This window comes from Oryza sativa, chromosome 2 (genome assembly GCF_034140825.1).
Source record: "Oryza sativa Japonica Group chromosome 2, ASM3414082v1".
Taxonomy (NCBI): Eukaryota; Viridiplantae; Streptophyta; class Magnoliopsida; order Poales; family Poaceae; genus Oryza; species Oryza sativa.
The window spans coordinates 10,799,667-10,820,784 of NC_089036.1; the positions used below are offsets into that span (position 1 = coordinate 10,799,667).

The 21,118-nt window shown below is 42.3% G+C and overlaps 1 long non-coding RNA gene and 2 pseudogenes across 1 annotated transcript; 1 reads left to right on the top strand and 2 right to left on the bottom strand.

Moving 5' to 3' along the window:
• Positions 1–1,864: 1,864 nt before the first annotated feature.
• LOC136355207 (chlorophyllase-1-like) lies at positions 1,865–5,920 on the bottom strand (annotated as a pseudogene).
• A 483-nt stretch (positions 5,921–6,403) lies between these two features.
• LOC4329040 (disease resistance protein RGA5-like) lies at positions 6,404–10,328 on the bottom strand (annotated as a pseudogene).
• Positions 10,329–16,734: 6,406 nt separating this feature from the next.
• LOC112937952 (uncharacterized) lies at positions 16,735–19,020 on the top strand. The gene is made up of 3 exons (XR_010739089.1): positions 16,735–17,178; positions 17,510–17,575; positions 18,714–19,020. It is a non-coding gene; the product is annotated as an uncharacterized lncRNA (long non-coding RNA).
• Positions 19,021–21,118: the final 2,098 nt, after the last annotated feature.

A 21,118-nucleotide genomic window follows, 5' to 3' on the forward strand; every position in this document is an offset into this window, starting at 1 on the left:
CTAATAGCTCATTCATACAATAGTTACATACTACACTATTAATACCTAGTCACACCTGTCATAGACACACTGTGTCTTGGAGTCCGTACTACAGCTGGCTATAAATCTGTAGCCTGCTGCTCTTCTCTCTCCTGATTTATCTCCTTAAAATATATTTGCAGCTGGCTTATAGCATGCTATTGTACCTGCTCTAACTGAGCTATTGCTACTACTCCAACCTCTACTACTACCAGTACATGACCAGTAGAAACGTTAGATGCTAGGCATCCACGCGACTGTCAAAGTGCAGAAAGAGAGGGGTAATAATTAGCAAAATCTCAATGTGCATTTACATTTATAATTTATAATTATAGAGTACTACACAGTAATTAGGGTGTATTTTATATTATACTGGAGTGTAATTTTAATCATTCGTTTTTTTCAAAATTTAAATATTGTTTTGTATTTTTAACCAAGTTAATTTTGTTTAAGTTTACATCATCATATTAATAAATTATGTTGCATTTTGTTTGGTCGTAACCATAGTGATCTCCTTTTAATTGTACTATGAAATCTGACTGTTTTAGCGTTCGTTTTATGTCAGAAGAAATATACGGTCTCTTTTTTATTAAAATATAGTTAACATAGAATACCCTAGCAAATAAACTGGAGAGAAAGGAGCCACAACAGAGGGTAGACTGACCTCTAATTTAAGGATTAGGAAAACATGGTCAATAGTTTTTCTTATGTACGTATATATGCATGTTTTTTTTCCCTCTCCTGTACGTGCATATATACATACATATATTTTCTCCAGATGAATAGCATATATTTATTTTTCTCTCTTACAAATACACATTAGATTAGGAGAGAGGGATTAATTATTTTAATATGATTTGATCTAATCTAATCTAATGGTTCAAAATAATAATTCACTTGTACATGCGAAAATCAATTGTTATATATTTATTTTTCCCTCTTGCAAATAAGGATGAGATTAGGAGATGGATTAATTACTTTAATCTGATATGATCTAATCTAATATAATGGTTAAAAATAATAATTCACCCGTACATGCGTAAATCAATGGTTCGATGTTTAGCTTTTATTTTTTTAGAATATTTTGGATTTTATTGATCTTAAGTTATAAGTTTAATTCTAAATTAAATTATGACCATTTAACTTACCATGTTTGTGTTAAATTTCTAGCTATAAAATAGGGTGTAGAGAGAAGGAGGAGATATATATGGGCTGCACGTACATTTATAACCTTTTTTTGCACGGTACGTCACTACGTACAAAGGGAAAGAGTTACGTGTGGGAGGAGAGGGAGGTGGATGTGGAAAGATATTTTAGATAAATCTGCCGGTTTGAAATAATGGGTCCACCGATTTAAATGAAAACAGATGGCCAATGGCCAGATGTTTTGTTTTTTTTCTTAGAATTTCTAAGAATTTCTATTATTATTTATTAGAATGCCATGTGACAGCTTAGGAGCGTTTGTAGGATGCCACGTGGCGGTTTGAGAGCGTTTGTAGGAAGTTTGGCTTTGGAGCGTTTGTATGATGCCACGTGGCGGTTTGAGAGCGTTTGTAGGAAGTTTAATGGACTTTTAGTATATAATAGATAGATAGTCAATTATCACTCCTGATGAACCATCCAGAGACTAAAAATAATTAAGATGATGTGTGATGAACCATCTGGAGACTAAAAATAATTAATGTGATGTGATACCATAAGAGAATAGAGAACAAACATTATTAACTATACTTAACGAGGATGTGCTTTATAAATACATTTAGGATTTATGGGATTACACGCGAAAGTGATTAATTACTAACGGTAATTAATGAGCGATAATTAATTAATCACCGCGAGCGTGATTTCAAGCCAAATCGTAAGCAACCGGCTTGATGACCGCTGGCGCGAGGCCCGGGTTAACGCCAACTTTGAGCACGAGCTTGAGGTCGTCGTGTTGGTCCTCCAGCGCGTCCCTGAGGAAGGCCACCATGAGGCCACCGATGGTCCTCCTGGCCACCTCCTTGGTGTCCCCGAGGTTCCTCATGCACATGCAGTTGTTGATGGCGTACGGCACGCCGTCGTCCAGCATGTCCAGGTGGCCGTTGTCCCGCAGCACAAAGTGGTATCGCGGCGGCGCGCACTCGTCGTAGAACTCGCAATGGTTCACGCCCGCCGGCGCGCATGGCGGGCCGCCGACGTGCCTCGGGCCTAGGCCGGTGCCGATTTTTTTGTGTTTTTAGACCGTAGAGATGGAAAAGGGGTATAGATGTCGGTGGTAATACTTTCAACACATATGTGCCGATACCTATTTAATATTTTATAGTAATGCGATGACCATCACCGTCAGGGGCGGAGCTAGAGAAATATGAGGGGGTTCCTAAGAGCAAGTTCAATAAGCTAGTTTAGCCGACGATAAAACTGCCACATCGGATTTGTCAATGAGCTGGACACGAGAGAGCATGAGTCGGGGATTAAATTATCACCGGCTACACACACATCCCAACGCAAGTGCAGCAACACTAGGCTAGCTTTGACTGGGGCATGCAATTGTGGGGTCCACGCGAGCTGGTGTGATGTAGGAATGGCGAGACGAAACGACAGCAACAAGATTAAAAAATTGGATGAGGAAGCTAGCTAAAGATTAAAAAATTGGATAATAGTCCATGTAAACCTGCTTATTGTATACATTAGCTCTTAGCAATGTCTATGCTGATGTGGTCATTTTTGCAGCCATTAGCGGGCGACACTATTGACCTTGCTCTAACTTTCTTTATGTAAAATACTGACATGCATAGTTCTAGAACGATATTATACTAAATAGTTACGTACCCAGTACATATAAGCATCATCTGTCTAATTGAAGGCAATATACAACAAGAAAGTGCATGGAAAAAATTTAAAAAATGCGTACCATAAAACCATGCCGGATTGAATTTTCCATCTTTGTTGGAAATAACTGATATGGGAAGTACAAGATCACGAGGTTGGCAAGACCCATTCTCTAAGTACTTTCTTTTTACCTTGTCTCTTTGGTTGGGATGATAATCATCAATTTCTTTTCTTAAGCCTGGATGATATTCGATCGTCTCTTGGCATCATCTAGTCGAAGGGATGAACTCTTCACATTGTTGGTACAATCCATTACTTTTCTTTTAAGAAATTTCTCCATAGAAACCTTTTAGAGATCAAATAAAAATTTTCAAGCTTTATATTGATACAACAAATTAAATATGAAAGTTGAGAGAAAGCGCTCACGTACTCTAAGGCTGCGTTCGTTAGGGGTAGTTCCCAACACCTCCTCCTCATCTTTCGCGCGCATGCTTTTCAAACTGCTAAACGGTGTGTTTTTTTCAAAAAAGTTTATATATGAAAGTTCATTTAAAAAATCATATTAATCCATTTTTAAAAAAAATTAGCTAAAACTTAATTAATCACGTGCTAAACGCTGCTTCGTTTTGTGTTCCAGAGAGTGAGGGTTCAACCCTCACTCCCGAACAGAGCTTAAGTGTTGGTTAACGGCTGTGATTTTTCATAGAAGCACAATCACTTGCAACCGTTCTACTCCGGTAATCCCCTCCGTTGACTGCAAACAACAAACAATAACCTAATCATTGGTAGACTTGCAAAATTAAAAGAAGGGAGCGGCAGGGTGCAACCACGCAAGACTTACCGGCCGGCCGGCGTTGGAGACTTGGAGTTGGGCTGCTTCTGCTTCACTCACTGCTTGGGCTGGTCGGCAACAGCAAGGCGCCAAGGCTGTAAGGGCAGGCTGGCAGGGCAGGGCAGCCACCAACCGGGCAGGGCTCAGGCTAGGCAGCTGGCCGCCGGTGTCTGGCTCGGGCACGCCGGCACGGCCGGATTGGCGCAGTGCTGTGCCGCAGTGGGCTGGGCAGAACGGGAAGACGGCGTCACATCCATAGAACGAGAGGTGAGAAACAATAGCGATTTTTGATTTTTGGAAGAGGAAACGTCGAACTCGAAACGGTGCCGCCCTGGCGCCTTGATTCCCGTCGCCGCCCAGCCCTACCTCTGCCGCGCGCTATCGATCTATGGGAAACACGAGCGAATTCTCGTATCCTCCTCTCAGTTGGGCCTGGTAGAGTTATAGTTTTGGGCCAGAGTTTTGGATCTTTGGGGGGAGGGGGGTTCCCTGGTTTGGACTGGGGACTGTCTATATGGTGGAGAATATAGGGGTAATAAGCTATTTAGAATTTTGGGCCGGGTTCTTGAGCACCCCCCTGGCCCATTGGGCTCCGCCCCACCGTCACCGGCATCCCCGGGTGGAGGGACCATGGCTTGAAGGTCAAGCGACGAGGGCCAGCCTGGAGAGGTCGGGCTTGACGCCGGGGAGGTTGAGGACGCTGCCGAGGACGTAGGCGAGGCCCTGCCGCTCGTCGGCGGCCCAGCATGCAACCTTCCTGGTGGCATCGTTCAAGTCGAGCGCGATGCCGTAGAGCTACGGCATGACGGCGATGAAGCCGTGGGAGGCGACATGCGACAGGAGGCCCTCGTACCTAGGGGCGGATCCACCCATTGGGCAGGGTTGGACGGCCGACCCAGCTACGGCCCGCACCGCCCCACCCCCCACCCTCCTTGGCTCTATCAACATTGGGCCCAAAATGAGCAGCCGAAGCGCTAGTGACCAGTCTAACCGCCGATCGCATAAGCCGCACGCGAGCGACGCCTCATTTCTTTCGACCTGGATCGGCGCCACACCATCAATTCGCCTTCGCGGCTTCCCCCTTCAGCCTTCACCGAGACACCGAGTCGACCAAGCGCCGACGCAGCGACGCCAGCATGCCGGTAGGTGCTAGCCCTATAGGGAGTAGGCGCGCTCCCGCGCACTAGCCGAAACGGTCCCGTCGCGGCGCCGCAACGCCGCTCACTCCATTCCTCCTGGCTCGGTGGCTCATGCAGGATGTAGTCCTACTGTTCTGGCTGCCTGGTTGACAGCCCTAATCACTAATCAATTGATTACTTCCATCAAGTCTGAACGGTGAACCACTTGGCTTTATGAGTTGTCTAATATTTGCAAATTAAGGCCCTGTTTGGAAGATTAGCCCAGAGCTAATGTTGGGAGCTCATGTTTAGTCATGAATTGGTAGGCTCAACATTAGCCTAGGGTGGTATGTTTGGATCGATAGGCTAATTCAAGGCTAAAAGGTGGAGAGAGAGTAGAAAGAGAGGAGAGAGAAGGAGAGAGAGAGCTGCTTTTTGATGGTCCCCACACAAAATTAGCCCCATTAGCACCCCTTGGAGGGGCTAATGTTTTGAGGGGGGCTAATTCACATTAGCTCAAAATTAGCCCACCTGTTTGGATCCTTGAGGGCTAAACATTAGCCCATGGAACCAAACAGGGCTTAACACGTCAACTATTATCTTTTGTTGTATAATGAATCATATATGACACAGATTATTAATTTATTTTAAAATGTTTTTGTTTCCCTTAATTTATTGGTTACACTATATTTCTATGTGATTATAGTATAAATATGATATTTAGTGTGTTTAGCTATTCTTATGAAACGACCATCTCCGCTAGAGATACAAGTGGGTAGTCCCGTTACCCGTATAAAAACCTGTTTACTAGTTCATTTCTTACATGGTAGTGCAAAATTTAGAATAAAAAATGAACTAGAAGTGAGATAAACGGGCTAAAAAAATCTGCTTGTCCGTCCGCTTGTATCCATAGATTCTCCGTCCTATCTTTATTTTAATCCTGCTTCCGCCACTGCTCGTACCAGCTGTTCACCATGTTGCAGCCGTGGAGGAAGATGGCGACCGGGTAGGTCCCGGCGTTGGCGGGGGCCACCACCATGAGCGGCTTGGGGCACCAAGCCTTGGGCACGCTCGGGAGCACGCTGTGGTCGACGTGTTTGGCCTCCACGCGGTGCGGCGCCGCATGGAACACCGCCACCATGCCGAGCGCACAGCCGATGTGCCATGTATGATATATTGATATGAGGTATGTATCTTCTTCTTCTTTTTCTGTTAGTGTGGTGATTGGTGAACAGGGTTTGCAATCTCGAAATTAGGTTTTTGGCGCCGGGGGGAGGGGTGGTTGTGGGGGGTGTTGGTCTTGAAAGAACCAAAATTTTAGAAATTTCTTGGCCGAAATTATTTGAAAATTTGAAATTTTTTTAATGAATTTAAATAAACTTTGACTAAATTCAAAAAAGAAAAAGAACCAAAAATTTCGGATGAGATTTGTGCTTGCCGGTGGGGGGCAAGAAACAAAATTTTAATAACTGGTGGTGAATGTTGAGACGAGGAACAGGAGGCGTAGCTGCATGCTAACCTCTATTTAAATATACTGCAGCGACGCGCGACAGTACCATTTGCGGTGTGACCGCACTATTTCTTTATGAGAAATTTTATTACGTTAACGAGGTATGTTATAGAATTGAGATGTGGAACAATACGAACCATTGATTAGAGAGGAATAAAATTATCATAAACAATATAATGGCTTCCGTATCAATCGTCCAGCAGGTTAAATGCACAAGAGATTTGTAGGAGTGATTGCCATGCACTGATGCATGCACTTCCTGAAACACCGCGGCACTGCATATTGGCTACTCAGTGAGGCGGTTGACGACAGCGGTCTCCGGCGATCGAGGAGAGGACAATTGTATATTGCGATCTTGGCCGATTTAGATGGATAGCAACAGCATTTGGCGATCTGCATAATTAGATCGATGCTAGTACTATACTCTACCATCTATTCGCGCTCGTCATCTGAAACTTGGCCATCTGAAATATCAATTAATTAACGTCAGAATAAGAAAGGGCAAAAGATCGACAAGAATCAATTAGGAGCAAGCTTAGCAAGCATCACATGTACCTCCGTCAATGCTAATGCTTGGATGATTCGGGTGGATCTTGGTGGCACGCCTCAGCGCAGCCTTCAATTCGTTCACCTCCTCCTCGCTGGCGCCTTCACAATCCAACGAGACATTGACCTCCTGGAGCGATGGCAAGCTCCCCAGTCCCAAGTCGAGACCATCGTCGCCGGCACCGGCGACGGCGATCGCCTCCCGCACGGAGAACCGGGAGCGAAGCGTTCTGAGCCTCGGCATTGCTCCTCGCCGGAACACCGCCGGCCCAACGAATCCCCACAACCCACAGCACACCAGGCACGCGAACGAGCCAGCTGATCCAATCACCAACACCACCCCGCGGATTCCGAGCTCCTCGTGGTCCACCTGCAGCTGCAGATCGCGGAGAGCAGGCAGCCTCCCGAGGGTCTCAACGTCGGCCTGCCGGATCTCCCTCACGGCGATGGATAGCGAGCGGAGGTTTGGGACATGCGACGGATTCGTCATCCACGCCGGCAGCGACGAGAACCAGCAGATCTTCTCTGTATCCAGTGCGACGAGATGCCGAGGGGCGACCCAGGCGTCCAAACCACCCATGTTCTTTCGAACATTGTTCATGCAGACGTCGATGGAGAGACGCTGGATCTTCTGCAACTTGTGTAGGAGACCCACCAGTTTGTCGTTCCATCCGTCCCAGAAGATGATGCACAGCACCCTCAGCTCCGTTAGGTTGCCCAGCTCTTCTAGAATGCCCACAGTAGCACAATCGATCAACACATATGCTAGATGTTCAAGCCTTGTTAGGCTTCCAATCCCATCTGGCACCCTCGCAAACCCGTCGAAGCATAGGGACGTCAAATGTCTGAGCTTCACAATATTCAGTGGCAAGTCACAAATAGGGTTTGCCCTCAGGTCCAAAGTTTGTAGAAACTGTATGTTTCCTATTTCTTCTGGGGCCTCCCGAATATCTGTGTCACGTAGTCCTAGATACCTCAAGTGAAATAAATTCCCAACATACTTAAGGCTGTAACCTTGTGAAAGATCACAACCTTGTAAATCCAGTACACGTAAAACTCAGAAGCTCCTAAGGACAGGTACTAGATCAGTGGCAGATGGAAAGACAAGAGCTGTCCTTGCTTGCTGCAAGCTCCGAGTTGCTGAAGTCATAGCATGATCTTCATTGCCATTTTGGAGGGACAACCTCCGAATCGTGTATGACAGAGATCCTTGATCCCTACCATTTAATATAGTAACAAAGTTTTCCTCACTTGACAATGAGCAGATAAGATCGAGGACCATATCGTGTACGCGACACTCAGATACCATGTCAGTATACATATCATATATGGGTTGGATCATATTTCTATTTACAAGGTCATTGAAGTAACTCTCTCCGAGTTCAAATAGGCTCCTCCCTTGTTTCCCACACTGGATAAAGCCTTCAGCTACCCACATCCATATCAAACGATCTTTTTCGATTTTGTAATCTTCCGGAAACACACTTAAATATAATAAGTAAGTTCTCAAATGGGGTGGCAGATCATAATAGCTAAATGACAAGATCTTTCTCATATTCTTAACATCCAGACTATTCTCGAGACCAGTACCAACCGAGTTGTACACCTTGTACCACTCCATCTTATTTCTTGCTTTACAAGCCAGCAGACTAGCCATTGTAATGATAGCTAATGGAACACCTGCACATTTCTTTAGTATTCTCTCGGATACTTCAGCCAACTCCTCATCAGGATATTTTTCCGTGTCTTCACAGTTACCAAATATTCTTCCATATAGTAATCGTCGAGAGTTATTTAAAGAAAGATGTTTCAACTTGTAAACACCACCAGCTTTTTCAGCAACCTCAGAAATACGTGTTGTTGTAATGATTTTGTATCCAACATCATTATCAGGCAAAGCACATTTAATCATTTTCCATATTGAGATATCCCATATGTCATCCATAACAATGAAATACCTGCATATAGATTAAGTCCTTAATTAGGAAAAAAACTAATGAAATTAGAACGGGAAGTTCAAATACTGGGGCCAGGTAGATTAGCAAGTTCGTAGGCAAAACTAGTCTAGCTATTGTGAATCTTTGCCAAAACAGAGATAAATTATTCACTCAAGAAAAGAAGATTTGGACATAGCTATTTAATTCCGACTCAATAACGATGTAAAAAGGCTTATAAGCAGTTGTAGTTTTTTTTTATTTAACCCGGACATGATGAACATTCTCAACAATTAACAGTATGTAGACTGCTAATTAGTACTTCCTCCGTTTCACAATGTAAGTCATTCTAACATTTTCCACATTCATATTGGTGTTAATGAATCTAGATAAATATATATGTCTAGATTCATTAATATCAATATGAATATGAGAAATGCTAGAATGACTTACATTGTGAAACGGAGGAAGTATTACGAAATGGATGGCATACTAGCAAATTATTAGTTGCTGAGAAAAAACATCATATATATGTACAGATTGGTGGAAGGAATGTGCTTCCATATATACCTTTTCTGTTGAAGGAATTCTCTGAGTTCATTGATGAGCTGCACCTCATCCAAATCCAATGGTTTTTCATTGAGATCTTTATATTTCTCCTTGTCAAGTTGATAAATGATGTCCATGAACAATTTCTTCAAGTCAGGAGTTTGAGACACTGATACGAAAGCACAACAATCGAACAGTGATCTAATCTTTTCATATACTACATTAGCGAGAGTTGTTTTTCCCAATCCCCCCGAATCCAACAATGGAAACCACCTTGCCTGCTCGCTGCATGGACACTCCATTCTCTTCCGTCAGAATATTGATCAGCTCATCTCTCGTCTCACCGATGCCAACAAGCTCTTTCTCATCCGTGTACCGCGTGAATAAACGAGGGTCAATTGTAGCAGTCTTATCACCACCACCAGCACCAATGTTGATCTCATACCTGCGGCGACGCTCGTGAACCTCGACGACGCGGCTCTTGATGTCCATGATCTCAGAGGCGATCCCATGGCGAGCCTTGGCCTTCCTGAATAGGCCGACACTTCTATCGATTAGCTTGCTGATGCCCCGTGGTTTGGCCTCACCGTCCCCGTTGTCGTTGCCGATGTCGCGCACGACGAACGCGTCGATGGTGTCCTCGATGTCGAAGGAGAGCTCTCTGAGATCCCTGGCCCAGATCTTGTCCTGGGGATCAAGCTGGTCGGCCGGCGTGGCGGAGACCTTGGCGAGGGCGCCCTGCATGCTCTCGAGCTCGGATTGGAGGAACCTGATCTCCCCCTTTACCGCCTTCTGCAGATTGTACTCGCCGACGAGCAGATCACCTAGCTTGGCGATGACGCTTGGCAGTGCACCCGTCGCCAACTCCATGGATCAAGATCTTGTCCTCCTCCCTGGGTGGATACTGGATGGTACTGACAAAGAAGATAAGCTCGGAGAGGATGAGACTCACTCGTCACCCGGTGGATCGATCGTGGGTGAATCGCCTAGTCCAGTCCCCTGTCGTCGCTGACTGGATCGATAGGGCGACGCTCTCGATTGATTCGAAGTTTCCCAACTCGATCGATCGCCCTGCGCTCGAACAGGAGGAAGAGCTCGATGAGGTTAGACGGCAGTTTGAACTTTTGTTCTTAGACTTTTCGATTTAGATGAGATAATGATTAGAAATGAAAGATATCGTTGCTGTTGGGTCGCTATAGTCCTACTTGGAAGATTCCGAGTAGGTAAAGTTGACCTGCTCCATACATGTGCTTCTGTTCTGACTTGTGACCATGTCTGCGTTGAAATTCGAGTTGCTTCGCCTTCATCAAAAGAACAATTCAGCTGCAAGTGAGTTTCAAGTATGTTTTCCAAATCTTCTTTTCCATATTTCTTGCCCGGCTGCATTGACCATCCAACTTGGTCGTTGGGTCACAGATCATGCTTTGGCCTCCCATGCTTGTCTTTTCCTTTGGCTCCTAGCGTAACAAAGCGTAACAAGTCTGGATTTTCTACATTTTACCCCTTTTTAAAATCTTATTTTGCAAATAGATCTCTAGAAAATACTTATTTTAGCAATGGACCATTTTTCTCCAACTAGAGTTGTTAGCGCCAAGGTTCAATGTCTTAGCATCAAGCACTGGCACCAACACCGTCGCCTTCTGTGGCAGCTAAATCACTGACGTTAAGGGAGTCGGTGTCAAAAAAACTGAAACATAAGTACCTATTTGTAGAATATTTTTTAAAAAAGGATTAAAATATAAATATATTTTACTACAACATGCCCTTAGCGCAAGTCTCTTTTGCGGTAATGGTCTATTGTAAGAAAAAGTATTTACATTTCAACCTTTTTCATAAAATTTGTTCTATAAATAGGTTATTGGTTCTAGTTTCTTTGGCGCGGATCTCACCTAGATCACTTGCGCTAAGAAAAAGATATATTTGTTTGTCTAAGTGTATATTTATAAAAGGAATAAGGCTGCATCCGTTCCTCCTTGTTCCCAACCTCTACTCCCTCCTTTTCCATATGCACGCTTCCTAAACTGCTAAACGGTGTAATTTTTGAAAAGTTTTCTATAGGAAAGTTACTTTAAAAAATCATACTAACCTATTTTTAAAGTTTTTTTTAGCTAATACTTAATTTATCATGCACTAATCCATCGCTCCGTTTTCCATGGGGAGGGTTCCCAACCCTCACCAAAGAACACAGCCTAAGTCAACATAACCCCCCAACCTATTACCAGGTGATTACTTAACCCCCTCACCTAATAAACCAGCTATTTAACCCCCTAATCTTGTTGATACAGTTTAATTAATACCATACAGTGGTTTTGCACTCTGGTTTTGCCCCGCTGGCGGGACACGCTCGACCAGCCTGGCACAGTGGATCGACAGGCGTGTGGGGGATGGGGTGAATAAAAATATGAGCGGTTCTCTCCTCGTTCTCCTTGGAACCTCCTCTCTCTCTCTCTCTCCTAGGCGAACAACCTGCTGATGACAGGGAGTAGATCCATTTGATTGGATTGCAGGGTGAGGTAAAGGTGAGTCTCCACAACCTGTTTCTATGTTTTTTTTCCCAATCAGGTTATCTCTTCAAGGATTAGGGCTAATTCTACAAGGTCTTTTAGTGGTGGGTTATGTATTTTTTCTGTGAAATTTTGATAGTGCTATGTTGTAGGCAGTAAAATTCTCATCACTCTCTGTGAATTTCTCGGTAATTTTATCGTCTTGATGATTTTAGGATTTAGGGCTTATGAACACAAAAATTAGCTCATACGTTGGTACCAAAGGACACATAAATTTGCTCTATGGGTGTAAGATCTTGCTTTGGTTTTTTTAAGACTAACCGAGGCTAGAAGCCTCAGATAATATATAGCGTATGATCTTGCTAGTTGTTGTCATTTAATATCATCAAGAGTTAGGATTATTTTTGTTTCTTATTTTTGCAAGAATGGATCCATCGGATTTTCTTCCGGTCAGGTTTCACTATGGTGGGGAATTTATGTTTTCTAGGGGGCAATTGCATTATGTGACAGAGCGTACCGCATTGTCATACATAGAGCTCGACAAGATATCTTTACCTGAGATTATAGGTTTCCTCGGTGACCACATGCTAGTTAGTGATTTATTACACTTGCATTGGCTATATCCTGAAAAGCAGTTGTCAGATGGGCTAAGGTTTTTGCTTGATGACAGTGCTTGCATAGAAATGGAAAATCATACGTCTAATAATGGTCAGGTTGCAGACATTTATATTGAGCATGTAGCAACTGATGAGGGGCAAGATGATAATTAGATTGCTGACTGGGGCTATGGCATTGCAGAAGCTGATGATGAAGCAAAATCAGAATCAAAGGCAGAGCTACTTCCTACTATTGTTCTATGTAAAGATAAAAAGAAGGGAAGATTGAAACCAAGAAGAGCAACATCTCAAATTCTAGAGAAGCCTGAAGATTCAGGTTCAGATGCACTAGTGCCTGAAGATATAGATGACCTGAAAATAAGATAGTTCAGACTCTGATTATAGGCAGCCTATAGAGCAAGATAGCTCTGGAGATGATGAAGAAGCTGAACAACTTAGGAAATTTGCAAAGAAAATCAAGAGAAACATTAGGGCAAGGAAGCTAGGAGTTCATAGTAGCCAGGCTGTAGAGATACTTGATGATGCACTGGTGCCTGAAAATATCAACTTAGAAGATGATGGCAGTCTGTATTATAACTCAAGTGATGACTACTCCTATGAGGAGAATAGTGAAGGAGAAACAATTAGATGGAAGAGCACTAATAATAGGTTTAACAAAAAAGGCATCATTTCCTGTGTTCTCTCTTAGCATGGCATTTAGATCAAGTAGGCAGTTAAAGAAGGCACTAGTGAAGTACGGGCTGACAACACACAGACATATTCTATTCCCAAAGGATGAAAGGGACAAGGTTAGGGCAACCTGCTATTGACCAGGATGTAAATGGCTAATATATGTGTCAAAGACAAGTAGGTCTAAATGGTTCCAAGTGGCCACTTTTAATAATGAGCATTGTTGTCCACCTAGGAGAGATAACAAGCTAGTCACATCCAGGATCATCATGGGAGGGCTGGGAATTCTCGAAATGGAAAAATTCACATCTACGCTTAGGCTACGATGGTTGTGGCTGTTTGATACAAGCAGACCTTGGGAGCTGATGGAGATGCCTTGCAATATGCGAGATGTACAACTCTTCCAGGCATGCACAAAAATCACAGTAGGAGATGGCAAAAAAAACTCTTTTTTGGAAAGACAATTGGTTACCAGGTTTGTGCCCGAAAGATCTTGCTCCCAACCTCTTCAAATTGGCAAAAATAAAGAATAGGAAGGTGGAAACATAAATGATAGACAACACCTGGCTACATTCTTTTAGACAGATCACTAATATAGAAACCATCCATGAATTAGTGCAATTGGGATCCCTCCTCAATCAAATAACTCTTTCTGATCAACATCATGATGAAATATCTTGGACAAGAAATGCCTCATGAATCTTCTCGGTTAAAAGCGCCTGCCGCTTCCAATTCATGGGTTCGGTGATTGATCATATTTTCAACCTAAATTGGAAGGCTCATTCTTCATCAAAAGGCTCTTACAGCAGAAAACCTGCTAATTAGACACTGGGAATGCGACTGGATCTGTACTTTATGCAGAGAAGCTTTTGAAGATACAGACCATCTGTTTTGCCAATGCAACTTCATCAAGCAGGTATGGGCAAGAATTGCCGCTGAAAAAGGGATTATTCCCAATCCTAACATTTCCACCACTAACAGTGGATGTGTTCTCTAGGGTCCACTGGCCTTAAAAGCCAAACCAGGTCAAGGATCGGAATCCTGTTAAAGACATGGTGGCATGTTTGGTTGCAACAAAACGGAAAAAAAAATCAATTCCCAAGCCCCAAGTCTACAAAGAACAATATCACTCATCCTCGACGACATACAGGAGCAGGATATGGTTTTCAAACCTCCATGAAGGGAGAAAGTCCTGTACTCATTGCTAGAGTTGGTTGTTTTAAGAATATTTTGTAATCTCAACTTTGTAAACTTGGCTTTCTAATCTCCTAAATATATCTGGCTCCTTGCTAGAGTTGGTTGTTTTAAGAATATTTTGTAATCTCAACTTTGTAAACTTGGCTTTCTAATCTCCTAAATATATCCGGCAAATCTTTTGCCGCTTTCACTTCAAAAAAAAACATCCAGGATCATAGTAAATAAATATTTTGATGTTATCAAGGATAATCCGACATGGAAAGTGGAACATATTAAGAAGTCAGTTCTAAAGGACATGCTTGTTGATGTGCCCATTTCAAAGTGCAAGCGGGCCAAAGCCTTAGTGCTACAAGAAGCATTGGATAAAACTAGGGGAGAGTCTCAAGAGTGTATGATTATCAATTGGAGTTGTTAAGGAGCAACCCTGGGAGTATTGTAGTTGTGACCCTTAATCCAGATATACTTGACAAGAAAGTATTTGAGAGGTTTTATGTATGCTTTGATGCTTGCAGAAAAGGGTTTCTTGCTGGTTGTAGGAGAGTAATTGGGCTAGATGGTTGTTTCTTCAAGGGTGCTTGTAATGGCGAGCTAATATGTGCTATTGGAAGAGATGCTAATAATTAGATGTATCCCATTGCATGGGCATCAGTGGAGAAAGAAATATATGATTCATGGTATTGGTTTCTTGGGTAGCTAAAAAAGATCTCAATATAAATGATGGAGGTGAAGGATGGGTGATAATTTCTGACCAGTAAAAGGTATGCTTTTTAACTATTTATCTTTTAACAAAATGTGCAATGGGTCCTAAGTTGTAATAAATATTTTGAATTACCTGTCTTGTAGGGACTCATAAAGGCAGTGGCTGAGCTTATCACTAGAGTAGAACATAGGATGTGTGCAAGGCAAATATATGCAAACTGGAGAAAAAAGGACACTGACCAGAAGCTTCAGAAAAAAATCTAAAACTGTGCAAAGTCATCTTGTAGGGAGCTTTTCAACTATAATAGAGCAAAGCTAGCACAAGACACCCCTCAAGGAGCCAAGGACATGATGACCACCACACCTGAGCATTGGAGCAGGGCATTCTTCCAGCTAGTGTCAAATTGTGACTCCGCTGATAACAACATGTGTGAGTCTTTCAACAACTCTATTATGGATTCAAGGTTCTTTCTAGTTATCTCTATGAATGAAGCCATAAGATTCAAGGTTTTTTCAACATTAGCTCTCTTTGACCATGTCCTGTACATATTTTTTTTCTGAGGCTCAGCCCTCAACTCTGCTCTATCAATATGTAAGGCAAAACCTCTTCCCTTTTGAAAGTTCAAGTGCTATTAATTTGGTTTTGGTGATTAATGATAAATCCAATTATATGAGACTAATTTTTTTATAAGCATTCTTTGCCTAGTGTCATGTGGATATGAAAGTGAAGTTTGTGATAGGTGATTCCCGGACTTCATATGAGTTGAAATAGAAATGTTAATTGTTCGTGGACCTAAATCACAAGGATGAAATGCATTGACCTAAATCACATCTTTCTCTCTATGCACATATTGATATATTCATATATAATATTTTCATGTGATTGACATATGGATTTGAGACTAATGTTTTGTTGAGCCATATCTTGTTTAGTCTCTTCACATTGAGAATATGGAGATGATGAAGGTATGCTTCTACCTTAATGTCTACATATGATAAATACCTTCTATTCTTGTATAGGGTAAGCTCACGATGTTTTATCTCTAGTTATGCATACTTTTTCTTCACACACAAAAAAATTGTATGCATACATTTAGGGGGGTAAATCCTATACCTTAGTTATGCATGTATTTTGTCACATCCTGATTTTCGTCTTAGGATTTATAAATTATTTAATAAATTATTATTAGAATTTATATTAAATGTTCATTAATTTACAAGTGAAGTTAATTGTGGAAAATAAAATTTCCTAAATATAAAGCATGGATGTATTTAATTTTTATTAAATTCTCCATGGTTAATTATACTCTCTGGAATTTTCTCGGATTTTTTGGAGCTCAACTCTTAATTTTAATCATACAAAGAACAATTCAGTAATTATCCACATATTAAATTAATCATTAAATGGTCTGATTATAATTTTGTTAAGTACTTTGAGTGTCCAAGTATTTTCAGGATTTTTCTTGAAATTATTTGAGCATTGGAAGTATTTTTAACAATTCAAAGATCATTTCAGTGATTAATTTAATTGGAAAAGTAATTAAAATTCACCTTTTCCTTTTCGGGCCGAATTAGGGAAAGTCCTCTCACTCTCGGCCTAGTCTCCTCTCAGCTTGCAGTCCTTTCCCTCTCTTTCCCGAAGTCTGCTTTGTGTCCCTCCTTTAATCAGTCCTTGGAAGTAGAAGCCCAGCCGAAAGTCTAGTTTGCTTCCCTGGGCACTGTTCATCTTCAAGCTTGGACAGAAGCCTGAGCCAGCCGTCCTGTGCCTGGAATCGAATTCGTTTTTGAGTTTATCTCTCCAACTAACCCTCGGTTTTTCCGGCTCAAATCCTCTCGGTTGGAGTCCGATCTCTTCAATCCAAGCCTATAAATAGCATCCCCTAGTCGCCCTCTTTCGTTTGCCCCATCTCCCGAGCTCTCTCGTGCCTCGTAGTGCCGCCGCCGCGCCACCCAAACCGCCGCCGTCGCCGGCCGGCGAACAGCCGCCTCGCGCCGTCGTTTTAGCCGTCGCCGCCGCCTCCTCACGCCGCCGTCGGGTGCGCGTGGAAGAGGGGAAGCTCCGCCGCCCTTCGCCGTCGCCACCGGTCGCCGGAGAGCCGCCGCCGCCGTCCACCGAACCGCCGCCGCCGCACAAGCTCGTCGCCGGTCGCCATCCGTGGTCGTTCGTCGCATTGGTTAGTACCGGTGAGATCGCGTTGTTCTCCTCTACGCGTAGGTGCCCTCCAAAAGTCCGGCCGAGTCCCCTAGCGCCGGCGAGGTCGTCGCCGATGACGAGTCGACATTGATGACGTCAGCATGACGTCATAACCTTTTCTTTTTAGTTTTTTTAATAGATGCAAATAGTTTAAAACTTCGGAAATTCATAACTAATTCATCGTAGCTCCGATTCGAGTGGTTCAAGTTGCTAAGTTTTTCTAAAATCAAGATCTACATGTTAAAAATATCCACATGTACTGTTTATGATTGTTTTTGTACTGTTTTGTTGATTTTGTTCATTTGCTTTAGTTTCCGTCGTTCCGGAGGAGAGCGTTTTCGTTGAGGAAGGTTCGGAAGTGTTTGCGGAAGCTCAAGGCAAGTCACCCAGATCCCAAACAACCCTTTGAACATGTTGAACCCGTTTAAAGCTAATGATTTATTTCAACTTATGCATTATTTTCGAATGTCATCGGGTGATGAGCCTTTCCCAATTAAATAATGGCCGAACATGACTTTATTTTCCTATGGGTTATAATTTGATTAGCTTGGACCTTATATATTGGATTGGTTCAGCTAAATGCCATATGTATGTTTGCTTAGTCATGCTTAAACATTAGCTAATTAAAGGGGATTAAATATAAATCATATTATATTATTATTAATTACGGTTATATTTAATGGTAGCTCACGATGGTTAATCGTGTTATGTTATGTAAATTAATTGGTAATTAAAACTGGATTAAGGTGGGTTGTGAGCACATGGTTTTGAAGGTCGTGCTCATGACAATTAAGGACCGGTTCGCGAGCTACTGTTGTGAAACATTTACCGTGCCAACCACAAGCCAGTGTGAGCAACGGCTTTACCTTTTGTATAGCATGATTCATTACGGGGCACCAGACTGTGAAGCGGCGAGAAGTCCATGGGGGTCGCTGGGGAGTCCATTGCCTTTGGTTTTGAGGGGGAGATTATGATCCAGGAACGGTGCACTGTGGTGAGTTGTGTTGTGCGAGGGGTATTGTCACAGTTCCTTTCCGAGGTACCGTGGTGGTGCTAAGGCGCATGGTGACATGTTGTGGGATTGCGTCTTGTGGGTACAGTGGTACACCTCTGATCAAAGTAAAACTATTCGAATAGCCGTGTCCGCGGTTATGGGTGAGTTGAGCAATGTTTTTCGTGATTAGTCCCACATTACTCATTAATGTTAATAATGTGATAATTAATTTGACTCCTGGTTTGGAATGGATAATTCCTGGTTTGGAGGTTTGATCTGTACGACCGGGGTTGGCTGTTCAGGTTTGGTTGGGCCTGTGCAGCATTGGGGTGCTGTTCAGTGTCGATTAAAATTGATGATTAATTACTCTACTGATTTACTTCTAAATGTTTGCTTAATGCTGCTTTCGCAAATGAACCTATATTATGCCATCCTTTGGTATCCTTGTGCATTTGCATATTTGCTGTGTGGCTTGTTGAGTATGTCATATGCTCATTCTTGCAATAATCATCAAACCTCAGTTGAAGAAAAAGGATCCAGAAGGAGAAGATGTTTGGCTTATACTCCAGTTGAGCTGCCTGTGGGAGTGGAGCTGAAGCCATCGCTAGACCGTTAATTCCGCTGCTATTTTCCTTTTCTTTTGTAAGTATGTAACATTATTATTATGATGGATTTGTATATTAAATTGTCAGTTTGTGTACCTCGGCTGATTCCTGGACGAGGATTTTATGCACAAATTAGTTTGGAAATTACTAGTGAATTTCTGGGCGTGACATATTTGATCCAAGTTTTTCACTTGCATTTAATTGGGATCTTTACATTTGAGTACATGACACTTGTGATATTGGTTAATACTCATCCACTTCCTTTTATATGCGCGATTGGTTGATCAACATGTAGAGGTTGACAACCAGATCATTGAGACCAATAATTTCATTGAGTTGAATGAGAAACATTGGTCCCAAGGATTGAAAAGGTGTTGATGCTCAATCGATATCATTACAGCTAAAATACTAAGAATGACAGTGGAGATATTGAAGATGCGGAATACGAAGTGGCTATTATGGCAAGACGATCTTCAAATGATTGATGCTCGGTCGCGATGGACCATGTGACAGTGAAGGGCAAGCAAGGGGCTTGGCGCCGAAGAGCCAAATCCGGTGGTGAATGGCGAGTGACAGCTTTGTCATGATGGACCGTGCGAGACCATTTGAAGCTACAAGTAACCGCATCAATTATTTGAAGAATATATGGTGAAACGGTTTTGGCGTTGCTGTTCCTTAAGACAAAGGAATGAAGATGAAAAGAAGGCATTCCAATTGGTATAATTCTCTTCCTATATAAATTTGAGTATAGTAATATCGTACTATCAAGAGGGATGCAGCGTCGATGTGTTTGTGTATGTTTCGGTGCTCAAAGTGACCAATCATAGTGCTACCTTGAGAGACACTCAAGCTTTAACATATCCTTTGAGTGGTTTTAACTTTGTTTTTGGTTGAGTTAGGTAGTCCTCTAAGTGAGCTTTTCATAGAGTTCAAGATCATCAAAAACGGACTCCCGAGCGAAAACTTATGGTCGTTTTATCCTGTGCTTTTCGGAAATTCTGAAAATGGCTGCGAAACTGAGATAGGCTTCTGTTGATTTTTTGCACTTGTCCGAAAATGCATTTTGGAAATTCCGAAAATTACAGTCTTGGCCTCCAACGGCTAGTTTTGAGAGGCTTGGGTATGTAAACTCTTCCGCCCTTTAAGTGGCTGCTGTTCTGGGGCAATATTAGACACATCTAAAGCCAAATAGCTTTTTCCCATTTCCCTACCTTTGTGGTGCCTCTTTGTAAGAGGGATTTGAGAAGGGGAGAGAGTTGGATTGAGAGAGTGAGAAGTTAAGAGCTAGCGAGTTTCACTCCATACTTTGAGCACTTGAGTTCATAGCAAACAAATCTTCAGTTGTGTTAGTTACTCTTGGGGACTAAGGTCTCCTAAACGGCTAGGTGTTGCCAGTGAGCGCCCAAGATTGTGGTGTGCCTCGAAAAGTTTGCGAAGGCTTTGATTTCGCCTCTGTAAGGGAAGAAATCAATTGTGAAATCAAGGAGTGCATTTGCACAACCTCGTGAGGAAAGGGTTAAAATAAACCTAGCCTTTGTGGCCCCTCAACGGAGATGTAGGATCCGTGGATCTGAACTTCGAGAAACATATCAATGTGTCTCCTTTCTTGCTTTGCTTATTCTTGTCATCTCTCATATTGTGCTTGAGTTTTTTTTTATCCAATCACTTGTATTCTTAATTAATATAGTTGATGACCTTATATCTTGCTTCAATCTCTTGTTTGTCACCTTTTGATTCATATACATTTTATTTGTTTGAGCTACAAGTTCATAGCTAGTGTGTTGTTTCGTTATCCGCTGAATTTTCGGTTGAAACTGAAACTTTCAATCCCATACCAGAAGTTCCGAGTTGAACCGGAAGTTCTCATCATTCTAATATATTATGAAGTTGTGATAATTTTTTTAGGAACGCCTGTTCACACCTCCCAGGCGATATCAAGGTCCTTTTACCTTTCCTTAAAAAAAGACGTTGTATTCATGCATATTTTGTGACAGTGCATTTTCAGAATCATGTGTTCCACGATAACTCTGAATGCTGAATATAATGAGTTTTATAGCTAGACACGGTTATTAACAAAGTAGGTAGAATTAAATAGTGGAAGATTGTGATTGGTTGAGAAGTGAAGGTAGGGAAATTGAATGGTGGAGGGTTGTGATTGGTTGAGAAGGATATGTTGGTGAAGATGTTATTATATTTAGGAACAAATTATAGAGGCTAAAAGTTTTTATATTTTAGGACGGAGGGACGAGGGAGTACTGACTTTTGTAATTCTCTTGTAGGGGTGACCAAAAGAGATTCATAATATGCAGCCACATCGGACG